Source organism: Ictalurus punctatus, chromosome 10 (genome assembly GCF_001660625.3).
Source record: "Ictalurus punctatus breed USDA103 chromosome 10, Coco_2.0, whole genome shotgun sequence".
NCBI lineage: Eukaryota > Metazoa > Chordata > Actinopteri > Siluriformes > Ictaluridae > Ictalurus > Ictalurus punctatus.
In genome coordinates this window covers 10,051,796-10,069,237 of record NC_030425.2, presented here as the reverse complement: position 1 = coordinate 10,069,237, position 17,442 = coordinate 10,051,796, and positions in this window count along the sequence as shown.

Here is a 17,442-nt window from a genome sequence, read left to right as displayed (position 1 = left end):
ATCAATACTGTTATATTACTAATGATTTTTAAAAAACAAACAAACATCAGGATCAAAAGTACTCACACTTTACTATCACTTCATACATCCTTACTTTACAGGGATTATACAACTCATTAATTAATTATTAACTCCATAATAGTGTAATATTTATATATTAATGTACAATACATCAACATGGCGACCTCCTCCCCAGTGCTCCAGCATGAGACCCACGAGGTGGTCTCACCTCCAGAGCTCCAGCATGAGGTCAATGAGGTGACCTCCCATGCGAAGTTCCAGTCGGAGGTCGATGAGGTGGCCGCCTAAGTCATGTCCCTGCTAGAGGTCAATGAGGCAACCTCCCACACCATGTTTTCTGGCACTTCTGGAGAAGTGCCCTTGGGGGGGTGGCTCTGTCATATCACGACAAACTAGCGACTCTATTTCCCAGAATGCACCGCAACAAACATGGCCGAACAACAACAACCCCCAAGCTACACACAGACATGCTCACCTTCCCCACACACCTGTTCCCAATCAGACTCACAAACACAACACTCTTTAAAAGAGACTATTCATTCACCCGACCTTGGTGAAGTAAATGCCCAGATGATCTTGTTGCTGTTGTTACCAAGCCGGTCTGTTGTGTTGTGATTCTGGTTCTGATTCTGTTTTTCCCTTGACTCTAATTCTCTGCCTTACCTGCGCTAGTCTGTGTGCCTAACTTTTGCCTGTATTCATTGTTGATTTTGCCATGCCCTATGGATTATATTCACTTCAATACAAGCTCTTAACTGCACTTGCATACGTCCTAAACCTCATTACATGACACTGACCCTGATCGGGATAAAGTGGGTACTGAAGATGAGTACAGTGAGACAGTGGCGTCAAACTGACAGACAGTGGTTTTGGACTTAATAAAGCTAATCTTTTGAGTCCACATTCATTTTTAGATTTGGATATTCAAACAGAAATGTACATTCAACTTAAGTTACAATAGAGTTCAACTGGCGCAAAAGTGGCTGCTGGAATTTTTTAGTATTACAAAGGAATGATGTGTAATCTAAATAATAGCTAATAAAAGCCTATTCTTTCTTCCTATTGTTGAGTTGGAACAATTTGATAAAAATAAGTAAGTTTTGCAATATGCATTCTAACACCCCACCCACACACACACTCACACACACACATACACACACACACACACACACACACATACACACACACACACACACACACACACACACACACACACACACACACACACACACACACACACACACACACACTCCTTCCCCTGCCCTGCACCTTTGGTCAATGCGATGTCTTCATAAAGCTCTGCATCCACTGTGCCCCTGCCCACATTCAGCTTTTCTCTATTCATTAACACTAACAAGGATTGACAAGGGATTGAAACTCCTATGCCTAGGATTAGATACAGCACCAAAACCTTAACTCTAGTTCCAACTCTCATAATCCAGCTGCCCGGGGAACTTCACTTCATGTGTGCAGTACAAAAATCACTAAGCATGGTGCCTGAAAAATGTGGTTAATTAAAGATTTCAGTTTATTGTATAGAAGTCATGAAATAACTGACTTTCATATCTCCATGTTCTCTTTCAGTTGTCTTTCAATGAACTACATTTTGATTCCATAATATTAAAACAGTAACACTGGGTTCCATACTGAGAAAAAAAGTATCTTCAGTTTTTATACATAGGACAATACATACTGACCTATGTCTAAGTATCTTGTGAATATAATAACAAATATATGCACCTAATTAAACCTCATATGTGTCTTCCCATGTGTTCACCTACCCCTTGTATGCTGTAATTTCACAATCATAAGCATACTTTCTTATGTTGTTAGTGCATGTACCCTACTAAAATATTTAAAATATCAAACCTTTGTGTACACTATAAAATGTAAAAAAAAAAAAAAAAAAAAAGTTTGGTTCTTTAAAGGTTGGAAGCTACAATGTAGACATTTATATTAGTTGTGTGATGGTAATACACAATAGGAATATATAAATTTAAACTATTACCTATATGTAAAGGGATGAGATGGCACAATACCACGTTTTCCTTTTCTGATACCAATACTGAAACCTTGAGTGTCCGCCAATAGCAATACCCATCTGTTATTGTTTTCTTTAAAAACTACTTAAACGTTTTTTAAAACTGATGCAGCTCAAAATTTAAAAAGTTAAACACTTTCACACAAAAATCAATTACAGTTGCAATCAAAATTATTCAACCCACATTGCAAATCATGTTCATTGTCAAAATGTACAGACTTTCAGCTGTTTGCAATGACCAAATCAAACAAAAGCAACTGAAATAGTTCAACACAAGGAATGCTTCCCCAAAACCAACTGAAAACACAACTTATAACAACTTGGGATAAATTCGCACCTTTAATATTTATATACCGTGTTGATATTTCTGTAAAGCTGCTTTGAGACAATGTCTATTGTAAAAAGCGCTATACAAATAAAATTGAATTGAATTGAATTGAATAATGATTTCTCCAGTTTCAAAATTACTCAACCCCTTCATGGCAAGCATCTTTAGTACTTAGTAGAGCACACTTTTGCTGTTATGACCTGCTGCAAACAAGATGCATAGCCAGACACCAGCTTCTGGCAGGGTTCCTCTGGAATCTTAGCCCATTCTTCGTGAGCAATGGCCTCCAGTTCAGTAATATTCTTGGGTCTGTGTTCTGCAACCGCCTTCTTCAAATCCCACCAGAGATTTTCTATGGGGTTCAAGTCAGGTGACTGTGATGGCCCTGTAGAATCTTTCAGGAATACTTCTGAAACTAAGCCTTGATGGAATTTGAGGTATGCTAGGGATTATTGTCCTGTTGGAAGGTCCAAAGATGCCCAAGCTTCAGCTTCCTCACAGACAGCATGACGTTTTCTCCTTGGATTTCCTGATACTTCAGTGAATCCATCTCGCCTTCCACACACTGCAGGTGTCCAGTGCCAGAAGATGCAAAGCAGCCCCAGAGCATCACCGAGCGTCTTCCTCCAGATATACTGCTGATCCATCGTGCTGAAAAGTTCCAGTTTTGTTTAATTGCTCCATAGAACAGAATCCCAAAACTTTTGTGGCTTATTTATGTAATTTTGAGTTGACTTTTCTTGTGCTTTTGGGTCAGTAGGGGTGTACGTCTTTAAGTTCTGGCATGTTAACCTTCTGCGTTTGGTACGCACCTTTCTGTGCTCACTGAAACCTCAGTGCTGGTTGCCACCAAGTCTTGCTGCAGGTCTTTTGCATTCACTCAAGGGTTTTCACAACCTGCCTTCTCATGAATCTGTTTGCAGCAATTGAGAGCTTCCTTTTTGTGCCCCGTCCAGGTATTTCATGTATTTCATGTGTTCCAGCTCAAACACACCTGGTGCAACTAATGAAGCCCCTGATTAGTTGCATCAGGTGTGCTTGAGACAACACCTGTTTTGCATATTTATGTTATTGTGAGGGATTCTATTCAGGGGGTTGAATAATTTGGAAACGGGAGAAATCATTATAAGTTGCATTTTCAGTTGAATTTGGGGAAACCACTTGAAGCATTCATTGTGCTATTTCAATTGCTTTTGTTTGATTTGTTCATTGCAAACCGCTGAAAGTCTGTAAATTTTGACAATAAACCTGACTTGCAATGTAGGTTGAATAATTTTGATTGCAACTGTATATTGTAAAAATAATTTGTTTTGTTTTCTTACAATAAGATAATAAAATAAGATAATAAAATCAACCAGAACAAAAGAAAAAAAAAGTCAACTATCTTTATATGTAAACATTTCCAGTTCCAAAAATATATTTCTTTTCCAAATCCCATCCTTATTTTCCAATATTTGCTTTTGTTACAGGATCTGGTATTTGACATGTTTTCTCCCGTATCGACCATTTTTTGCTGGTATCGGCGTAATACAGATACTGGGTATCCGACCAATGCCATCCCTAGTTTTTAATACTTTTGTAACATGCCAAAAGTGCAATAGTAGTGTAAATGTAATAGTATAACAGATGTTTTAATTTCCTTCTAAATATGACCATCATGCATTCAAATACAGCATATATATATATATATATATATATATATATATATATATATATATATATATATATACCACGGTTAAAGCGTTCTAAAGTATGCTTAAAAGAGTCTCATTGTAACATGGTTAAATGCACATAAGTCAAATTAAAGATGAGCTTTAAAATATTTTAACATATTATATATACTATGTAATACACTTTAAGTGTATTTAATAAATCAAGTTTAGTGTACTTCAGTGAACTGGGGTCTGCTATCTAACTTTGACTCAGTTTGGAGGTTTATTAAAAACCATGTGACAATTCTTATTCACCTGAATTCCCTGGCCTTTGTGTGGTTTAATCTGTGTATGTATGTCCTCGGCTGAACAGGCAATGTCCTGAGGAGCTTAAGCAAAAGATTCCACTAATCCTATCAACGATATTCATCAGTCTCTAACAAAAAGCTCCTTTTCTTTTGTCCTTGGCAGTAGGGATGGACTGTCTCACAATGTGTTTGTGTCCCCTAAATTGGTCTTGTTTCACTGTGTGCTTTCAAAGCCATCAATGACAGACAGGATGATCTTAACAGCACTGTTCAAAAGCTTAGGACTTCCTCTGCTTAAGGAGGTTACCAGGTTCATTTCTCGTTCTGCCTCAGTTTCTTTATGGAAATATGTGAGAGACTTGCTCGCACCACCCCCACTACCTCACATGACGTGCTGGGAAGTATGCTTTTAAGAACACATTGCAAGGAAGTGGCAGCCTGTGTGAACAGATATTGTGCCATAGTGCAAGAACTGAAATAGGTTAAAGCTCAGAGTCTGGGAACTGGATGGGGGTGTAGTGCGTGTCTATTTTCAGCTCTTTACATAGACAAACAACTCACTGCTATTATCTAACTTTCTCAGTTTCTACCCTACACTTGTTTAAGTCTTGTCATATAAAATCATTTAAAAAATTAAAAACCTCAACAACCTTAACACTATGAAACTTGTTCTGGTTTACAAGCCAGGTTTTACAATCCCTTTACACATACTGAGAGATGTCAGTGATATGTTTGAACAATGTGTGCCTGGTTCTCCACGCTATTAACATAGCAGCACTCAGGTGACCTAATCTAGTTCTGAAAATCTAAAAACGGCATCATAAAGTTCAAGTTTTAAATTTGGAGCCAAACCGGTGAGAGCTGGTGTAGAAGTCTGATTAATGCTGCAGCATGGGGGAGGGTAACACAGTGACAGGCCTGTTAACAACACCAGAGCAGCTCAGGTTACCCTGTGTGATATTGCTGTGGTTAGGCTCGCACACGAGCTGTGACCTCAGATCACCTCTGTTTTCCTTTATTTGTTTTTCCCTTGTTTTTATTCTCTCCTTTTCAGTTGCAGCGCTGTCGTGCGTCATAAGAATGTGGTGCCACAAAGACCATTACCAGTAATTATGGTTTAAATGAGACAGGGAGAGAAACAGCACTCTCACCGGACGCGCTGTTCCAAAGCATTTACTTCAACAGAATAGAAAATATAGGCAGCAACACAGAAGGGGGAAAAATCACTGGTCTGTTGGCCAATTCTAAAGTGAGAAGCTCAAGCTAAGGCTCAGTGCCCAAGTATGATTAAGCACTAGTGTGTGTACATTCTGCCACATCAGCAAGTCATTCACAACTGAAATCCAAAGGACTTTCCCATCCCCCCACACTTAGTGCATGTGCAAGTGCATGCAATACAATCACAATTCCAGCATATGAATCAAATAAAGTTATATGTTGGATAAAATAAAAGTTATATATAATAAATCATATGAATGAATTTAAAGTTCAATTGCGAGGATATTTTTTACACTGAATCTTTTTCAGTGCAATATTCTTCTAATTAGGGTAAATATATAAACTCAGCAACACTGTGGTTGGCCACAACAAAACCATGCACTTGTTAAATATGCAACCATGCTAAATATCCAAACTTGTTGTTTGTTTCAAACATTGATTCTTATAGCAATGGCTTTGGACAGCACAAAACAGGCAAAAGTATTTACAAAAAAATATATATATATATATATATATATATTTTTTTTTTAATTAAGCTGGTGAAAATATAGTCTGATGCTTAGAGTCTTTCATGTTATATGCAATTTGACATAACCCTTTATGTTATCTCCATATCATAACTTATTGTTGGCCAGAAAAAAAAATGGCTTTCATAGAAATGACCATAAGCCCACTACAGATAATGTCACATAAGATAACATGCCAAAACCACAGTGACAAATACATCAAATATAAGCTTAGAAATTTAACATGAAAATGTGGGTTAGCATATGGATGCTGGCCACACTAGGTGTGTGTGTGTGTGTGTGTGTGTGTGTGTGTGTGTGTGTGTGTGTGTGTGTGTGTGTGTGTGTGTGTGTGTGTGTGTTTTCCCCATCCTAATTTCTTCTGTTTTTGTGTATATATCATACTAAATTCTTTCAGAAATTAAAACAGACACTAAAATAAAACAAAGGCAATCTGAGTAAACACAAAAAACAGTTTGTAAATGATAACGTTATTTATTGGAGCAAAAAAGTAATCCAATACCAACTGGGCCTGTGTGAAAATGTATTTGCCCCCATAGTTACTAATTCCCCAAATCTATGAAACTGCATTCATAATGGGGTTCAGCTGGACTAGACACAACCAGACCTGATTACTGCAAACCCTGTTCAATCAAATCAACACTTAAATATAACTTTTTCAACAGCATGAAGTTGGTTAAAAGGTCATATCCGGTTACACACCATGCCAAAGTTGAAAGAAATTCCAGAAATGATGAGGAAGAAGGTGATTGAAATACATCAGTCTGAGAAGGGTTACAAAGCTATTTCAAAGGCTCTGGGACTCAAAGGAACCACATTGAGAGCCATCATCTCTAAATGGAAAAACTCTGCACAGTAGTGAACCTTCCCAACCTTCCAAAATTCCTCCAAGAGCACAGTAACTACTCATCCAGGATGTCACAAAAGAGCCAAGGACAACAGCAAAGGATGATCAGAAATGGCATCCATGGAAGTGTGGTGAGATGAAAACCACTGCTAACCCAGAATAACATTAAGGCTTGTCTGAATTTTGCCAAAACAGACCTTGATGATCCTCAAACCTTTTGGGAAAATGTTCTGTGGATTGATGAGTCAAAAGTGGAACTGTTTTGAAGCCAGGGGTCCCGTTACATCTGGCATAAACCAAACACAGAATTTCATAAAAAGAACATCATACCTACAGTCAAGCATGGTGGTGGAAGTGTGATGGTGTGGGGATGCTTTGCTGCTTCAAGGCCTGGGCAACTTGCAATTATTGAGGGAAACATGAATTCTGCTCTCTACCAGAAAATCCTAAAGGTGAATGGCTGGTTTTCAGTCTATAAGTGCAACTAGATTATGCAGCAAGACAATAATCCAAAACATAGGAGTAAGTCCTAGTCCTAGAAGTAAGTGAAAGACTGATCTCCAGTTATCGGAAGGGTTTGGTTGCAGTTATTGCTGCTAAAGGAGGCACAACCAGATTTTAAATTTAATGGGACAGTTCACATTGGTGATAGGTGTTGGATAACTTTTTTTTTGCTTCAATAAAAAAAATAAAAATAAAAACTTCTTTGTGTGTTTACTCAGGTTGCCTTTATTTTAGGTTGTATTTCGTTTGAAGATGTAAAACTTTTGAGTATAAAATATACACAAAAACAGAAGAAATCTTACTTTTTCACAGCACTGTACTGTACATATATACATATATACATATACAATTTAACCAAACCTCACATCACAATCATTAGCACCCCTGCATTTAGTACTTTGTGCACCCTCCCTCTGTCAACATAACAGACTGACTCTTCTCTTTTAATGCTTGATGAGTTTGGAGAGCACAATGTGAGAGCACTCCTCAATATAAAATCAATCCAGATCCACCAGGGCCCTATGTCCTCTCTTGTGGCCTCTCGTCTTCAGTTCACCCCACATGTTTTTATTGGAGTTTATGTCAGAGGTCTTGGTTGGCCATGTCAAAAGCATAATCCTGTTTCATAATCATTATCATTATCTTGCTAAAACATCCAACTGCAACCCAGTTATAGCATCTTGCCAGAGGCAGACAGAGCCATTTACAGATGTAAAATATTCTGAAACTACATGGAGTCCATCAGTACATTTACATGAACAACAATAATCTGATATTAACCCAATTAAGACAATACTCTGATTAAGAAACTAAAATGTAAACAGCGATTACTGATGACCTTAATCCGACTGAAGTCATACTCAAAGTAAACACAAATTGAATTAAGACATGTGGAGTACTCCTGTTTTAGTCGCATTATTGACGTGTATTACAGACAAGCAAGACCCCTTAATCACACTATTAACGTCATGTGGGAGTTTTCACCGCATTTTGCAACAGGACACGGTCACACACGGCAGTGCCCAACGGTTTTACAGCAAACAAGAGAGCACTGCTGCGTCCGAAACCGCGTACTTACCTACTACATGGTAGGTAAACTACATGTATCTCAGCTACTAAATAGTGGGTAAGTATGAGGTTTTGGACGAAGCCCACGGCTTCAGGCAGTCGTTTATTAGCACGTATAGCATGACAAATAATTAACTGCACTTGAAGCGTTCATAAAAATTCAAACTAAATTCACCCAAAACTGTATACGGTACCATAACGAAGACAAACTGTACATAGATACGTGAAATTCTGGAGGGAACGTCGGACGTGGTGGCGTGGGGACGTAATGACGTGTGCTGTTAATTATCTCTATGTTCTATAACACGTAAAACGGGAACATGAAAGGAATATCCTAAAAGCGACTCATGTAAACACCTTAATCACAATATTGTCTTATTCAGAATAAGGTCAATAATTAGATTACTGCTGTCCATGTAAACGTAGTCCATGATGCCATATAACCAACAAGGTGGCCAGGGCCTCTGGAGGAAAACCAGCCCCATAACAACAACACCATACTTAACCGCTGGGGATTATGTTTTCTTCTGTATAATTATCTTTCTTTTTATGTCAACCTCACCTTGAGTGTTTGCTAGCAAATAGTTCTCTTTAGACCAGAAAATCCTGCTTCAGTCAAAATTACAGTAGCATCTAATGAATGTTTGAAATGGCTTTCTTCTGGCACACCTTGAAAAACATTTGTTGGCATGGAGGTGGCCTCTAATTGTATTTTGACCCCAAAATGCTCATTTGTTCTGCAAGAAGAGAAATGTTTGCCTCTTTAACCATCCTGCACAGAGTATTCAGGAGCAAAATATACTTGCATCATTTTCCATGAAGGTCTACAGCTCTGATTGTTGCAAACTTCTAAATTATTCCATCAACAGTTGATATGGGTATTTTCAGGCATGTAGCTATTTTAATAGCTATTGCCTGTTCCATGAAGGTCAACACACTTTTAGATATTTAGATCTATTGATTGTGGATGGTGTTGTGTCTGTGTGAGTGCACCACACACAACTAATATTGTGTGCATGTAGACGACTCCTACTACTGAGATGCCAGAGAGAGAACACAAAGAGAACAGTAAGATAGAGAATCCCATTTGGGCATTATGCTTGTACACAAATGGTCCTGCCAAGCGACAGTGTTACTAGGCGACCAGGGTGCAAAACAAACCATAACAGAATTAAGAGATGGTGCAATGAGATCATCCATCACAGGAATCTCTCCCCACAGTCCGTGATGTTCAAGGTTGGAGACCCGAGGTCTCATTAGAGTTAAATATTCCAAGGTCTTTTATTCAGTTTGTCTTAACACCAACAGACAAACTGTATGAGCTGCATCTCATTTCAGTTTCCAGGCAGGCAATGAATTAATCATTTATTTGGCAATTGCACACCTGTAATACTGAGAGAAAGAGAGAAAACAAAGAATTATACAGCTCTTATTTGGAACTTAATTCAAACTAAATGCACACATTTAATGAAAATAGGATGGCAAAATTATAACTGATAGCTATTGTAGAGGAAAATAGCCATATATACAGATGTGGAAAGTGTGTAATATATCTATAATGTTGCAACATTTCCAAACAATCTTAATTTATTGCTGCATAGTGTTATTACGTATGAATGCCAGGAAACTAAATTCCAGAAAGCAATGTTCCAGTTTAGAGGTGCTATGTTAACACAATATTTAAAAAGACAAGCAAAATATCCCTAAGTGCATAATTACACAAAGAGTACAGTGAAAGTTATTAGACTCTAGTTTACTCTTCCATCTGGACTGCTTCAGCTGAAAATGTTAAGAACGTAATGGTAAGAATATACATGTCACTGTTTGATTAATTGAGTAAGCGAAAATCCATGGCTAGGTGTGCATTACTTAAATTTAATGCATGACATGGAGAGCCTCTGCAGAGTGCATTATACTGGTGTAATGCACACCTAGCCATGGACTATCCCACTTATACCCTATTCACTTGCCAGCATTGGGAAGTTAAAGCTGTCATTGATGTTTGCAGTGCAAAATTTGACAGAAAGAATAAAAATAACGGTTAATTTTTGTCAGTTATTTTATATATGGGTCGTTAGCTCTAGAATTCTGCCTGCTCTTGATCATACACAGAGATAAAGTAGTGCGATAAGGTTACATTTATTTGAATAAAGTATAATAAATAGTTATGAGAGAGAGAGAGAGTGAGAGAGAGAGAGAAAAAGAGAGATTGTTCTTTGCCAAATCTCTACTAATAATGAAGCTGTGAGTTTAACTCTGTGTTACTATGGTTACAATTGTTTATAGACAGCACATTGATTTAGAACGGCAATTAATCTGACTGGAACTACCTGTGCATTAAACGGCTTTAACACACACATTCTAGCCAATCAGAATAGCGTATTCAGACAGACCATGGTATAAATGTTTATAGTATATAGTTGAAACATTGATGTCATAAAGCTGCTAAATTAAATGTTAAATCATTGTTATTAAACTGCATTATTAGTCTACTCTGTTGTTATGCTATAAAAATTTTATTGTTATTAATTGCTTTTAGCTTGTTGGTCAAAGAAATGCTGACTTGAATGGGTGTTCAGGGTGGACATAGCTGTTTACATTTCTATTAGAAACAGAAAAAGATTCACATGGTCTGAGCATAGCCTTCCACTACTATAAAAGTGCATGAAGCTATGCTGTCTCGCATGAGTGGTGTGATCTCTCCCCCATTCCTTCCAGCACAGACAAGCCCGGCAACAATTCAGGAGAAGTAGGTCACTCGCTGCAGTCAGAAATTATGCAATGCTGAAAAAATGTGCCTTCGCTTGCACAGGAGCCTAGGGAGAAAACGTCCAGTGCCTCATGGATTGGTGGTGATGGTAGTGATAGTGATAGTGTGTGTGTGTGTGTGTGTGTGTGTGTGTGTGTGTGTGTGTGTGTGTGTGTGTGTGTGTGAGTGAGAGAGAGAGAGAGAGAGAGAGAGAGAGATCGATCCACAACCAAAACCATACCAGCAACCTATTTGCTATAGCAGAACATGTCATTCAGTTACAGAAGGGTATACATATACAAACATATAGGATGGATCAAAGAGAAGCCCTGATATAAATTATAAGCCTTTTCATCATGGGTTATTCTCAGAAGAAAAATTGCAGCAACTCTGTGGCAAGCAAAGTGGGTCTCTGCACCATTCCCATAGCAACCAGACCTATTGCTGCTGGGAAATGCCAGCGTGGAAGTGTATTATTTAATTAAGAGCAGACTGTTCGCTTTCTCTTTCTCTCATTTTTTTCTCTCCCAGACACACCTATCTTAATTTCAGGCCAATAATTGAAAGTGGCATGTATTTATATAAGACGTTTGTGTCAACGAGCTTCTACATATTTACACAAGGGGAAAGGAGCATATGAAACAAATGGTTCCTAAATAATGCTAACTGGATCCAAGACAAAAAAGATGAGTCTTTAATTGGGATAGATGATTCCAGATTCAACAAAAAGACCTTGTATAATGAAGCATTTTCTTATTAGGTCACTGTGGAAACACACAACACCTCTGGGGGCCAAGCACTGAATGCAAGCATAACAAACAGGTAGATGATGTAAATGTAAATTTAAATCTTATTGTAAGTCTTTATTTTTGTAATTATGGCACAGGTGAAAAAAGGGAATATTACGTTTTCTTGGTATTTTTGTCCAAAACCAAATTTATGCAGTAACCTGCCAAAAGTTGTGAAATCTACTGTCAATGCACAATTAAAAAAAAAAAAAATCAAACTCATATGACATATACAGTCATGTGAAAAAATAAGTACACTCTGTTGTTGTTTTTTTTTTGTTGCATATTCGGACAAGCAAACATTCGATCATCTTTGAGTAATAGTGCCTATTAATGAAGATGATATACTTGAATAAAGCCACAAGGAAAATTATCGTTGTCAATAATTTATTCAACAGAAATATCAATAGATGTTATATTTTTCTGTGGAAAAAGTAAGTACACCCCTGGCCTCAGAAGCTAGTATTGCCCCCTTTAGTAGAAATAAATTCTTGGAGGCGTTTTGCATAATTTTCCACCAGGCTTGCGGGAATTTTTTTCTTTTTTACCAATCTTCAGGATTCTTTCAGTTACAAGATAATTGAGGGTTTTCTTGCATGTACTGCTCATTTCAAATCCCCCTCACAACATTTAAATGGGATTCAAATCCAGGCTTTGACTAGACCACTCCATAACCCTCCATTTCTTCTTTTTGAGTCATTCCTTGATGGCTTTGCTAGTGTGCTTAGCATCATTATCCTGCTGAAAGCTTCACTTTCGGTTCAAGTTCAACTTACGGTCAGATGAGCTCACGTTATCTTCAAGCACTTTTTTGATATGATGCAGAATTCATAGTTGAATCAATGAATGCATGCTGTCCAACCCTGAGGCTGCAAAGCAACCCCAAACCATAACATTTCCACCATCGTGCTTCACAGTTGGTATGAGGTGCTTCTCCTGAAAAGCTGTCTTTGGTCTGCGCCAGACATGTCTGCTGTTACTGTGGCCAAACAACTCTATCTTTGATTTGTCTGTCCAGAGCACATTATTGCAAAAGGCCTAGTCTTTGCCTATATGCTCACTGGCAAACTGTCGTCTTGCAAAGGCTTTTTCCTGGCACGCCTCCCATGCAGGTCAAATTTGTGCAATGTCTTTCTGATTGTAGAAGCACGCACTTTCACACCAACAGTTGCAAGACTTACCAATCAATCCTGTGATGATATTGTGGGGTTCTTGAAGACTTCTTTTTACATCAGAGGGACTGCTCTTGTGCTGAATTTGCGGGGATGGCCAGTCCTGGACGAATTGGCAGTCGTTTCAAATCTGCGCCTTTTGTAGATGGCGTTCCTTACAGTGGAATGATGTATTTCAAATAATTTGTAGATCTTTTTAAATCCCTTGCCAAACTCATAGGCATCCACAACCTTTTTTTCTGAAGGCCTCACAGAACTCTTTAGATCTTGGAGTGATGACACTAGATATGAGAGAGGTATAAATAAGACCGGTTCTACCTGCACTCCCAAGCAGTTTCTAATCACTGGCACCTAATCTTAAACACCTGATTCTAATTTTATGCATTTGAAGGAATGCTAAATGTAGGGGTGTACTTACTTTTTCCTTATGACTGATCTGTTTTTTGTTCATTTAAATTGTGAAAATTACTAAAAAAATGTCAATTTTATGTCATTTGATAGAGTGTATCACCTTCATCACTAGGCACTATTTCAAAGAGGATCAAATGTTTGCTTATATTGTTTGCAAATAGTTGTGTTAATGTGAAGTCTGAAGTTTATATTTGTAACACTGTGTGTATTTTATTTTAAATAAATGAAAAAATGTTTGTTGTTTTTTACATCTGATTAATCAAAAAAAAATGCAGTGGTCTAGACTCTGTGGGAAAAAAAAAAAAAACATTTCTTAACTCAAGAAAAATCTGGCACCTTCAGAAATACATGTAGGTCATTTTAATAAGCCACCTCTGAATATGGAGAACTTTCCCCATGTACATTTATTGATGTAATTTTTTAACTTAAACCTCCAACTCTGCTGCCACATCTATGAGCACTCTAGGCATTTATATCATTATGTAATGCTCTGCTTGACTTATTTTCTAGCCACAACTATGTTGTTCTTATTTGTTAGTTAGATAATGATTCGGTCAGATGTATTTACTCAGTACTATCTGAGTAGTAGCCTGTTTATATTTAGGATGGCATAAATATTGCACAAATGCAAAACCAGGTTGTGAGAATCTGGACAGAACTTTAAGCCTTTGCTTGACATCAGAAAAGACTAAAAGGGGAATTAACAGTTGATTATGTTCAATTCTGGAACAGTCAGGCCTGCTGTTACACCACTGCAGTTAACCAGAAACTGAGCGCCCATGAGAACACAATGTGTACACTGTTAGAGTATAACAGCTAATTACAACTGCACCCAAACAGAGTACCTTAATTTGTGTAATTATAACACTGCATTGCATTATGTAAGGAATTAACACGATTGGGTGTTCTGTTGTAGGAAAATAATCAACAGTAGGCTGGTGTGATGCATTGATTATTTTCCTGTAATGGCATGCCCAGTTGTGATTTATTTGCCAACGATTGCAGTTTTTTTTTGTTAATTAGAATACATCGTCATACTTTTTTATCCATTTATAGCTAGACTTAATGTTGTGCAACGTTCACGAAACAAATTAGTACCTGTTATCGCTTACATTATTATTTTACCAGTCTCTGTTAGTTGTTACTATACAAACACTAACATAATAGAATGATAGAAACTTGTGATTTGCCTCTCAGAGCCATGCTGTTACAGAAATGTAATCAACACCTTCTGATCAGTCCGAATCTAGACATCAACATTATACGGTATACGAATTTATATAATTAATTCTAAATAGTGGTGATTCAGAAGTGGGCAAAAATTGGGCAGAGAATAAGCGCAAAGTGTCAGACCTCAGGTCAGCTGGTATTTGATTATCAGGAGGATTTTAAATCTAGTTCCTTCTCATAGGTCTTTGTTTGTTGTGACCAGTCATGGTTACTGTGAACGTGTATGTCTTTCTCTCCCCTTTTTTTCTCCCTTAATTTTATTCAGTCTGACATATTTCTCAGAATGGAATAACTGAGAGTGAAACTAAATTCATCCTACTGTCCAGCTGCCCTAAACATCAGGGTATTCATTTTTGTAGAATGCTACACACACACACACACACACACACACACACACACACACACACACACACACACACACACACACACACACACTGCCCCAATAGATTTACTTTAATAACAACACAGGCTTGACTTAGTTGCCATGCCAACAGCACAGAACAAAGGCAGGAGCCTTAGTGGTGTGAGCAGCGCGAGACTCAGCATTGAGAAGGGACTCACTCTTTCTGTCACATGCACTCCAATAACACTCTACTTTTTAAAAGACCTGTACTACATAAAACATTTTTTGCCAATTGAATACAGACGGTTAACATTTCATAAGCAAATTAACACTTACCCTAGATGTAGCTGAGCAGCTAATGTTTGCCATTTTTTTTGTGTCCAAATTCTTTTTCATGAACTGAAGCTATGAGGCTAATGTGTCTAACATGTTGGTTATGAAATCTGGCACATAAAATCTGTCATCATTGCCAAAATTAACTCATGATTGCCTCAAACCACAACATCTGCCAAAGAAAGCCCATGTGTACTTAATTTAAAAATACTCCAGCCATATCATTTTAAAACTGCATACATGATATATGCATAACACTGTAGAATATAAAACACACTTTGTAATACAAACACTTTGTAAGACTTTGTATTGTTTCACACTTTGTATGTTAAACAATAAATTGTTACTGACGTTGACATTATCCATGTTAGCTTAGTTAACTTTAGTAAACAACCTCACATTTGTCATAGGTAGGTGCTGGAATTCACTATTTATTAACACTGGCATGTTTTCAGCTATTCATCAGTGGACAAACAAAAAAGTCATACAAGGGGGACGTTTACTTTAATGTGGGTGTGAGGGTGTGCTCAGATATGAAGCTTGCAGGACAAAGTAAAGGCAATTCAACCATTCACTCATCTTTAGTAACTGCCTGTTCAGGGTTGTAGAAGAGTCAGTGCTAGCATTACCAGCACTGGGATTTTCAGTGTTGGACACACACATCTAGCTAATTCCAGCACAACATGCAAAATTGCATTTGAACAATGTTGCATGCAGTTCACGTGTTTATTGAGAAGACATCTGCACAACTTTGTTTTGAGACACTGTTAATGCTTATAGCTTTGAACTATAAGTTGGAATATTTCTTAGTACATTGATGTGGATGTATTCAGGACTGCATTAACAAACCTCGTGCATAGCCTTTTGCTTGCTGGCGGTCTGCTAATTTTAGCTTTTTAAATAACCTATGCACAATTGGTTTAAATCATTTAATATGATATGCAACTAATATATTTCTACATTATGAGACAGGCAAGCCAGCTTAGTAATTCTGGGGTTTGTTTATAAGTTCTATTTTCATTTCTATTATAAAAAATCTCTAATACCACCTCAGATTTTACTCACTTCATTCACTGCTTATCTTTCATTTGAATGTTCATTAACATTCTTGTGCTTATTGAACCTGATAATGAGAAATGTGTAAGAAGTTGAATAATGAAAGTGCTGCTAGTTGGATTTTGTTCATTTCATGGTATGACGTAAGACAAGGTACAGATGCTAACCCCTAATCATAAACTAAATCTTTTTAATTGATTATATGAATAAATTATGGCAATAATGAAATTATTTTTGTAATACATTGCTTGTCTCTTTTGTGACATACTTTAATTCGGTGCCCTCTTTTACCACTTGTAAGGCATAGCAAGTTTGCATCATGACCACTATTTAGTTTGGCAGTTATTCTGAGTTAGACTCCATCTAGCATCTCAGCTGCTTTGTTTCTCAATTGTGTCATTACAGTTTAGAGCTTACAGTCTCTATGGAACCTCTACATCTCTTTCACACACACTCATTCTCTCTCTCTCTCTCGCTCTCCCATCCCCCTCACTCGCTTGTTTAAACCACCATGTCTAGGCGTTTAGGTTATGGTAAACCGGAAATTGTATAAGGATTAGTGTGTAGCTATTCTGTGTGCACATGGGTCATGTACACAGATTTCACTCCTCCTTTATACTACATTGGTAGAAAGGACTATCCCAGCCACAGCACAAAAATGACTGCATATTCAGTCTGCTTTCTATAGATTAGTGTTGAATGATACTATAAAGCATTCATGTATATTGTAAATGTCCAACTGGCAGGCTATTTTTGCCCTGGTCCCTCTGAGCAATGTGGTTAGAAGCCATGAGGGATTTGTAAATCGCTCTATCGTTCTCTGCAAGAAGACGGCTGACTGGATTT